The 10,255-nt window shown below is 48.0% G+C and overlaps 1 protein-coding gene across 2 annotated transcripts in view; it reads right to left on the reverse strand.

Moving 5' to 3' along the window:
* Positions 1 to 9,422, reverse strand: part of PRKCQ (protein kinase C theta) — a 66,972-nt gene extending 57,550 nt beyond the window's left edge. Inside the window, exon 1 of one of the 2 annotated variants that reach the window (XM_040596450.1) lies at positions 9,196 to 9,422. The gene's annotated coding sequence lies outside the window, so the exon portion shown is untranslated. Of the gene's footprint in view, positions 1 to 9,135 lie in introns of both variants that reach the window. The other variant, XM_040596449.1, reaches the window with a different exon arrangement.
* Between the last annotated feature and the right edge of the window lie 833 nt (positions 9,423 to 10,255).

Consider the following 10,255-nt stretch of genomic DNA (forward strand, 5'->3'; position numbering starts at 1 on the left):
CCCAGCAGCTAGTTCAGCTGGAGTTGTTTGGCATTCAGGCTTCTGAGACAAGAGGGGACGGCTCCTAGCTGTGCTGTCTCACCTGGCAGCAGTTAAGCAAATTCAGAGATCAGCTTACAGGTGATTCATCTGCCTCAAGAACCAAATGAACCAACACATGTGTTACAGAGAGAGACCAATAAGCTGAGGACGCAAGGATGGTCTACAGCTTTGCATAAGCACTCTGAACCAAAACTCACTGAAACCTTTATTTTACTTTCTATGGGGTTTGAATCTGGTAAATAAATAAGGCAGAAGGGCACTGCTAATAACTAGGAACTGGAAAAACTGACATAAGCAGTGTAACTGAATTCTCTAATGATGAGATTTGGTAAAAGCACCATTCTTCCCGCTTTCACTAGAAAACACATTGCAGAGAACCACCTTGCTTTGATGGCTGGGGGCAGGGGGAAACAGAACTGTTTTCAGGAGACCTTCTCTACCTTATTTGCTCAAATGTTTTAATAATAATATCTATAGTTGCTCTGACAAACACCCTCCCCTTGTACATGGGGGAGGAGGGGACAGGGGAGGTGAAAATGAAAGCTGGAGGATGCACGTTCTTTACTATTTCACCAATGGTATAAATCAAAACATAAATAGCAAGTGTTACTGCAGGGGTGGGAGGGGAAAACCTGGGTAAATTCAGCTCTTAACATGTGCACGGCCCTTGAAGACAAATAACGGTGACTCCCACATCAGCATTTGTCTCTCTGGTTTCCGTGGATAAGTAGGGTACGACCTTGTCTAAATCCCATCCACAAGCCAGAACAAGTCTCTATAAGCCTCAGCTGCTCTTTCTGTTCTCAACATATCAGACCCAAAATGCCTCCTCTTTCATCGGGCAGATTCTTCCCCCACCGCAGCTATCCCTGACTTGCACGGCTGATTTACATCGGAAGAGGAGCAGGCTCATCAGCTCATAGAAACTCCTCAGCAAAATCAAATGACCACATCAAAAACCTCCTCGGAAGAAAAGGCTTGGATCCAGCTGAAAAATTAATCACGTGCATGTTTAGTTGTGAAACAAAATAGAAGGTAAGTTTCTGCTCCCAGTGCACTTGCAGAAGTCTGGAGCAAGGTTCATGGGGATTTTTGATGCTAGGTGACCCCAAAGCTAGGCCTCTTTGCTAATGTGACAGCCATTCTGTTGCTAGCTGTGGTGGTCCTGAGCATCTCTGTAGATTGTTATCTGCTGTTTGCAACATCATGGGGTCATTAAAAGACCAAGCTGAATTAGGACTTCACTTTTGCCAAGGCAAAGCTGCAACAAGGCTACACGTTCCAGGAAAGTTACTCTAGCCTTATGTGTGTGTTTGCAGATAGTCCTGCTGCCACCAGCATTTCTCTCTTTTTTTTTTTTTTCTTTCTTTCTTTTTAAATTAAAATACAAAATTAAGGGCTTACACCTGGGTAATTTATTTAGGTTACAGGTTAAATTTGGCGTCTCAGAGAGAGACATTTAGCTCACAGTAAGGCTACTGCTGCTGTGTGTTTGGTCCCAAGGACAGAGCTGGGTCCGAAGTGTTGAGTTACTGCATCAATGAGGACAGGCAGGGACAAAGTATACAACAAACCCCCCAAACCCCTTACTGTTAGTCCAAAATTAGGAGTTCATTTGTTAGAGGGGTTCTTCTCCCACAAAACCCTAGAATAACTTCCCATAACAATGAGTCAGACAAAGCCCTTACAGCCAGTCTGCTTTGGGAATACATCCTCTTTCACCCTTGATCCCTGCGGCCCCGAGATGAGCTACATGAAATTCACACTCTCAGCAAACGCGTGCATTTACAGTGGTGCCACAGCCCTTCTGCTTATCGGGATGGACTGGATTTATTTGCTTTTCCAGAAAACACACGGTGCAATGACACAGGAGGGAGGAATTGCACCTCCTGGCCTGGGTAGGTGGCTGCTCTGCAATGAAACATCCAGGTGTGATGACAGAAGAGGAATCTGCCTTTGATTAGAGCTGTTGTTCAGGTTCTAACTTGTCTGCTGTACTGTTCCTGGGTCTTTCAAATGCCTCACATTTAATCAAGGTATGACATAGCGGAGTCCAGAGGAGTCTATGGCCTCACAGATGACTTTTTAGGGCTGTGATTTAGCTCACAACTCTTGGCCCAGCCATAGTGGTGAGGAGCGGGTGACCATGGAGAGCCATTTCTCCTCACCTTCTCTGCTGAAGTCCCAAACTTGCTATATGCAGCGTGCAAGGCCACTTCATTAGGTTCATTATCCTTTTCTGGCTACATCCCTTCCTAAGGGCAAGGGCTTACCTCCTTTCTGTCCTCTGATGGTTACGAAGGTCCTGCTAAAGCCAAACGAGGCAGCCTGACCTTGTGAAGTGATGCCAATACTGTTGGAATCATCAGTGTGTGGACATGCATGTCCCACATCGAGTGGATATAGATATAGAAGATACCTTCTCTGGTCCCAAAAGCAAAAGTACCTCCATCTTTTAGGCATATCTCTCTTCCTTGAAAGATCCTTGCCTGTTCTGCCTACAGGGAATGGTCCCTACCACATCCTATCGCCCAAAGCCACCTGCCATGGCCCTGCTCAAATGCGCCACAGCCAGCCCTGGGTCTGTGCTGACAGTTACACCATCTTGCTGACTACAGCACAGTGTTCAGCCCTGTTATTTTATTAACACAACCAGTAACTCCAGACACACAGTAATGACCAGGATATGCTTCTTCTCAGGACCATGTTCAGTGGCTCACACCAGCTACCAGGTAGAGCTGTGCATCCTGCCCAACAGAAAGGAGCGGGCAGCAGGTCCCAATCCTTTGCTTAACACCAAAGATGGTCCAGCAAGGAAAATAAATATCACTGGGGGAATGTGATCTAGACATCATTTATCTAGTTTGGACTGGGACTTGATTTGTGCTACATAAGATGAATATTTGGGTTCACCAAGTTCACTTGGATCTCTAGAGACTTTCACCTTCCACCCTGAAAGCACACAGTGGCTCCCCATTGCTCACAAGGTCAGAGTTTGAGGAACAGGCAAGCTTGCATTATTGCAGAGTCTGAGCGGGTCCACCCTGGTTCTCCATTCCTTGATGAAGCAATAGGCAGAAAGGTTTTATGCCTCATAGACCACCCAACAGGAGGTAATTAGCTCATTCTGTCCCAGGCACTTCTTCTGCAGGGTTATCTTGCTTTCTTACACGGAACGAGGATGCTCTTGCCTTAGCTGTTCTGGCAAGGTGTGTAAGCATGAATCCTCATACCCAGGAATGATGCTAATGAAGCCAAGGAAAGAGCCAAAGCTTCAAGAAAACTGAAGAGCACTTCTGTACAATGTGCCAGACCTCAGCGCAGGTGAATCTCTAGCTTCTGCAGTAGGGAGGAACATACTAGCCGCCCCCAGCCCCACACCCCCCTTTCACTATATACCTATCCATCTTCTACCCACCTCATTGTACCCAGCACCTCCTTCTTAGGTTGTTGGTCTACACAGGGATTTTCCTGCCCCAGATTGCTGTCATGATGAGGCTGAGGTTTACCCTACCTCCTCCACTCAATGATCCACTTCTGCAGGCACGCCTGCATCTTCTCCTATGTTACCACCAGTGCCTGGAATGACTTTTTCAAACCAGTTTCAAACGCGATTTCCCTGTCTTTCTAAATTATAAAACCCTCCATGAGCAGCAGGTGGTGAGCTGGTGGGTTTTGTTGCCATAAAAAATTCTGTCAAACACATTTGATACAGAACCACTTTTTCAACTTAAAAGAATTAAATATTTTCTGAATAAAAGTGATGGTTTTTGCTCTAGGAACACGAGGTGCAAAATCTGAAATGTTTTGATTCAACCAACCTATCATAATGCCTAATGGAAACTACAGATAAGGTTCCCTCATATCGTCATTCTTTCTGTCAACCAGGTTTATCCACAGGACCACCACATCTTCCATGAACACTGCTCCCAGTAACACTGGGAACGGAGCCAACACCTTTCTGTCACACCTAAAGAGGTCACGGTGCACCTTGGAAGCTTCCGGAAAGCAAATGAATAGAAAAGCATGTACCATCCCTAACTAAATTCCTACAACACAGAATAACAGCATTCAGAATAAGAACATTTTTGTTATGGACCAAAATATTTCCATTAAAGAACCAGAAAGACCTGAATATTTTCTGTGTTTTCGAAAGGAAAACACTTTTATATCTCTTGTCCTCTAAAACCAACTGAATCTGTAACCCTGAAGCTTCCAGCTTAGACGCTGCTCTTCTAACACCTTACGGGAGCATGTCACTATGCCCATGAAGAGCTGCTGTCTTGCAACACACGAGGCTGCAAGACTTCCTCCTTCCTTCCATCTCCTTCTTTCACCATTTCTACTTCCATATGTACCATGTTTTTGCTACCTTTGCTATAACTCATTCTTACGTACATTGCAAACTCTTTAGGATCAACTTCTATTTTTATGTATTCATGCACTATCTCATCCTCAGCTCCTGGTCAGGGCAATTGGAATTATGGAGACCATCCTCCTACTGTCATGTTTGCTGATAATTATAGCGTGCTTAGTACAGAAAGGTTTTTATTGCCAGCTTTGAATTCCTTTACATATCATGGAAGATGTTCCAGCCATCTCCTATAGGCACCTCTCTCTGATCTCACAACAAATTTTTTCCTTTAAGTGCTAATGGTCTGGAAACCCTGGATGAAAACTGGATTTTTCATCATTGTAGGTGCCTTGTCTATGCTAGGAGATGATTTCAATGCAGCAATACTTTGATAAACTAATATATACTTCTCAGGAAAAAAAAAAAAAGACACTTCTTATAACTGCTTTTTCTGTTTTTCCTGTTTGTAGTCAGTGAGGATAAGATGCAGGGTGAGTTGCAAATAAAAAAATTATGCCATGAAAGATATAATTTCTCCATGAAGAGTCTCTTCTGCTCCTGGAGAAGTGATGTCACCTCCTGATGGAAAGGTAACACTGTTGGGTAAAGTTCACGGCCTGATTTCTGGATCCCCTGAGGCTGTTCACCGTTCTGCTGGCCAGGCGCCTCTTGTTGCCTGCAAGCACCTCGCAGGCAGTTCACAGCTACTTTCTCCATAATCTTTATGCAAAGCACAGAGGTTTTACCCCTGTTTTAAAGCCAAGCCCAGACTGACATGCAGGTCAGGTCCTTGACAGCTTAGAGACAGAGCATCAAACACCTGTAGGTTAAAACTTTTGGCCGCGGAGGAAAAGCATCACAGAGGACACAGCACAACGGGCTCCTGTGATGAGCTGAACCCAGCGGCCCCGCTCTCCCCATTGACCTGGCAGGGTGAGGATGCCCTAAAATGGTCTCAGCACTAAGACTCCCTTCACTTCCCCCATGAAATGGTGAGTTCAGCAGACGTAACAGAAATCACAGGAGCAGCAGAATCAGGCTGAGTATGACACACAGATGGCCACAAGATTCGTAACGTCCCCGTTTCACTTGTTTATCAATTGGAAATTTTTTTGTCTTTTAGGGTTGGTGTTTCCTGTGCATCTGCTCTGACTGTATTGTTGTGTCTCCTGGAGATAAGTGGGACATTTGCACTTGACAGCGGTAAGGAAAAGGGAATACACTTCTTCTGAATGAATGCCAAGGAAATTAAAAGATGTAATAATAGAGGCAGTTGATTACTGAGAAGCAATCCAGCCCAAAACAGGTCAAATGTGATGTGGAAATGACCATTCACAAACCCCAGAAAAATACGGCATAGAGCTCTATCATGTCTAAATCTTAGGGTTCTTTACAGTTCAGATAAATATCAAGAAATTCACTTGAGAGATAACTGAACCCTACATCCACACTGCACACATGGCATCGTGGTGAGAAAGACAGTTACGTGAAAGCTGCACCATTTTCTTTTCATCCTGCCCCGGGTACATCCTACACAACCGTATGCTTCTTCCATTCAGCATTTCTGCCCCAAAGGAGCAGACACAGGCAAGTATTCTTACACATCGGTGGAAGTAAAAATATCCCACAACAGGATGGCACAACTCTGCCCCAGCAAGCTGCTCCAAAGCAACGGTGTTGCTACAAGGTATGATACAAACCAGAGGAATTATCTGTTGCTGTAACAGCTGTGTGTAATTTGTAAAGCAGTCTGGGTTCATTTCACACACATCATCAGCATCAATAAACATTTCTACTGCTAGATGTGATCTGGTTGGTAGTGACATATTAAAAATCTCCAACAGGCCTGATAAATCACTAAATTAACACAAACAAGTAACGATACAAAAAGCACTTTGCAATTGGCTACAGGGAAGGGTCTATAGTTCATGCTGTCTGTGCCAATGTTTTCCTTCCAGCCAGACCTACGACCAGGAGTCAGATGCTCCAGTTAGGATGCAAGTGCAGGCAAACAGAGAACACCACCACGGAATGGAAACAAACTGTCACAGCGAGCTCGCGGGCTAACACAGACTGCCTTCTGATGTCGAGCACGAACGTGAGCTGGTGGACAAGTCTGTGCGAGAGCAGGCAGAGAGCATATGAGTAACCCTGTGAGGGAACTGCGGACGCGGATGAAGCTGTAGGTACCTGTGATCAAGGCTCTGGTTAATCCTACAGACGATGGTGCACATACAGGTTTTGGATGTTCATACTACTGCATTTCTCTTCCTTTTCTGTTTTGAGAATCACTTGTTCGAAGCTCAGACAAAGGACAACACTGCTTACACAGATTCTGGCTTCAGCAAAATGGGAAGCAAGAGCAGAATTTGCAGCCAAGTGTGTTAACTTTGATTGACAAACATATATGTAAACAGCCAAGAGCAGCTCCTGCAGGGCAGCTCTCCCGACAGTTAGTACTTTGCCTCCCTCCTAGGCTGCCACAGAGCTCTCCGCAATTAAACCCAGAGGGGAAGAAAAGAAACCAAAAAGTTGCTATCAGAATTTCTATTCACCGTATCGCCCTCTTCAGAACAAAGGGGGAGGATATACAGAGACTAACCGGGAAAAGATGCCAAGGAGGAAAAAGAAAAACTTGCCATGCTGGGAAGCTAAGCTGCTGGGGCTCTCCTTCCCTCCATCCCTCCTTCCTCATCCCTCCTTCTAGGCCTTTCCTTTGAAACCCTCTACCTCTGACGTGATGGTGAGGCACACACCGCATCCGTGAGCAGCTCTGAGAGTCAACTGAGTGACTTTCTTTGAAAGGAAACAGACTTGAGGCAAAGGAAAAAAAAAATTAGTTAGCTCCACCCTGGCAGTGTAATAACCCCCTGCTCATAGCTCTCCTAGCTGTTAAAAAAAAAAAAAAAAAAAAAAAAAGTTTTACCCAGCGTAGCAGTGTGATTACAAAAAACAGCCTGGGCACAGGGGTGCTGCTGAGATGCAGGGTGGGGGGATCTGAATCTTGATGGGGCTTTGAAAAAAATCCCAAAGGACACGTAGAAGTGGGGAGAAAGTCTAACTAAATTCTGCTTTGCCTATGTCGCTGCAACTGTGGCATTGCCTTAAAGCAGCAAGTCTTTCAAGTCAAAAACTTCTGAGCATTACTTGCTTCATTCATCATGTGTCCTCGTAGAGGTTGGCCCAAAAGTCACGCAAGGAAAATGAGGGGTTCAGCATGGATTAAGGAGCTTTGGCAAGTGAAGGCTGGTGGATGTCAAAGTCTTACGTCCAGCCTAGACACCAAAAAAGAGACAGAGGCAACAACCCAGAGCCTACACTGGGATCCACATTCAAGTCTGATGTCGGGAAATCAACTCTAATGTCCAGGACATCAGTTATCTCAGGAAGCTGCTTGATGCCTTCAGCTGAATCCAGCCCTGCTTCACCACAACCAGGTGGGACAGAAGCCTCCTGGGAGCAAGTGCTCCTTGTTGGTCCCTCACCTTGGCTCCTAAAGCACATTCCTCAGAAACACAAAAATGCCTGGTAGCCTCAACTGGGATGTGGAGTCCTTTCTTCAATCAAGAAAAAGGATAAAAAAAATATAAAACCACAAGTCCAGGACCTGAAGGATTTGGCTGTTTAAAAATAGAAAAGTCAGAACCCTGCCCTATTCACTGCAAATAGTTTTCTCCTCACCTTGCCTTTTCTTTTCTTTTTTTTTAAATAGCAAGTTCAGTGAAACTTTATCTCTTCCTGCCCTAGTAACCCTACTAAATAATCTATTAGCATCACTCAGTTGAGTGGCTTTCAACTGCTTAAGTAATTTTCTTCGCTACTGTTGTTTCATGGGTGGAAATTGAAAAAGCGAGCCCATAAAAAGCTTTCCGCCCCTGCAAAGTTATCACACCACTGGAGATGACACAGAAGTACTGCGGTGAAGTTAGTGAAGTTGCATCGCAGTTACAATTGCAAAGGATCCCATGACATCCAAGAGTTTAACTTCATTAGCATTCCATAAAATCCCCCAGGTCTGAGGCCGAGCGGCCAGGCTGGGTTTCGAGCCCTCTCCTTGGCACGGCCATGCAGCTGCGCAGGGGTGATGGGGACAGTCCCTCTCTCCGTACTGCTCAAACCTGCTTTCAAACTCATCACAGCGCCAGTGGGTAGAATATTACAAACTCGATTCAAAAACAATATACCCAGCTACTCACACCACATTGCCTCTACAGCTAGACTCCTCGCTGTCTGTTGCATTACATACTGATGTAACCAAGGAACACCTACAAAACATCACCGAACCTAGCAGGGGAAAGTATTTTCCCTTTCTATTTTCCCCAGTTTGTTTGCTGTGTTGAATAACACTTTGGCTGCAGTTGTTTTTAATTGTTTTTCTTATTTTCCCCTCTCCTTTGTATTGCATGAAGGAGATTGCACATAGGAGAAAACACTTTTTTAAAGGTAGGAAAATGTGATTATGAAAGCACAAACACTCGCAAAAGACATCAGGTGTAGGTCCTGCGAGAAATTTAAACTTAATTAAGGGGGGTGTGGGGGGTGTGGTGTATGGGAAGCAAAAACCCAAAAGCTCTTTGGCTAAACGTCAAGTTGCCAGCCTTAATACCGGCAACAGCGCAAGCATCGATAGCTGAAGCCGAGCGCCCCGAGCAAAGCCCAGGTACCGTGGAAACCTCCCAGCACCAGCAGCGCCCCGGACGCCCCCGCACCCCCCCCCCGCACCGCTCCGCAGGCGGTACCTGCTGCCCGCACGGCTCGGCGTACCCCGGTGCACTCAAACCCGGCTCGGCTCGGCGTACCCCGGTGCACTCAAACCCGGCTCGGCTCGGCGCAGCCCGGTGCAGTTAAACTCGGCTCGGCGCAGCCCGGCGTTCGGCTCGGCGCAGCCCAGTTCAGTTGAGTTCGGCGCGGCTCGGCGCGGCGCGGCGCAGCCCGGTTCGGTTAAACCCGGCGCGGCTCGGCGCGGCGCAGCCCGGCCTTGGCACGGCGTGAGCCCCGCTCAGCCCGGCTCTGCCGAGGCCCCGCCCGGCTCAGCCCGGCCCGGCGGGGCGCAGCGCAGCGCTACCCGCCGCCCCCGCCCCGCGCCCGCCGGGCCCCCCGCTGGGGCTGCCCTCGCCGCCTCTTCCTCCCCCTCCCCCTCGCCCTCCTCCTCCTCCTCCTCCTCGGCGCCACCCAGCGCCGCGTGTTCCCCCCTCCCCGGGCCCGCCGGCCGCCCCCCGCGGTTACCCCCGCAGTCCCCGGCGCTGGGGCCGGCTGGGCGGTGGGCATCGTGCCGGCCCTGCGAGCTGCCCCGCTCCGGGGCCGGGCGCGCCCGCTGCCCGCTGCAGGCAGGGAAGCCGCGGCCGCGGGGCAAGGCTCACCGAAAAACTAAGTAATTCGGACAACCCTATTTTTTTCAGGCTGCAGCTGGGGGGTGCGGGGAGGCTGGGGGGTGCGGGGGTTGCAGAGGGGAGCCAAAGAAGAAGCCTGTGCCCGTTCATCACGTTACGTTCTCGGCCATGGGTGTTTGAAATGTTTCCCTTCCAGCCAAGCCCAGTTCCGACCAGGTTATTGTATGAACAAAAGCCCGGCGGTACCTGTGCGGTGCCCCCCTTCAGGGCTTGAAGGTGTCAGAGGTGGGTTTTGCCTGGGACATCACCCAGGAGGTCAGCTCTGTGGGTCCTGTGGCTTCCTCCTGTGCTGGAAGGTTCGGTGTGATGCTGGCAGCTGGAGACAGGTGGATCTGGAGGGGGAAACTGGCCTGGGAACCTGGGAGAGGAGCAACAAGAAGGAAAGGAGACCCCAGAAATGTGGGTGCCAACGGATTTAGGAGAGGACAGTGTGAAATGCCCCCATCCTGCGAGAGCACACCAGCCTTGT

The sequence above is a fragment of the Falco naumanni genome, chromosome 5 (assembly GCF_017639655.2).
Source record: "Falco naumanni isolate bFalNau1 chromosome 5, bFalNau1.pat, whole genome shotgun sequence".
Classification (NCBI taxonomy): domain Eukaryota; kingdom Metazoa; phylum Chordata; class Aves; order Falconiformes; family Falconidae; genus Falco; species Falco naumanni.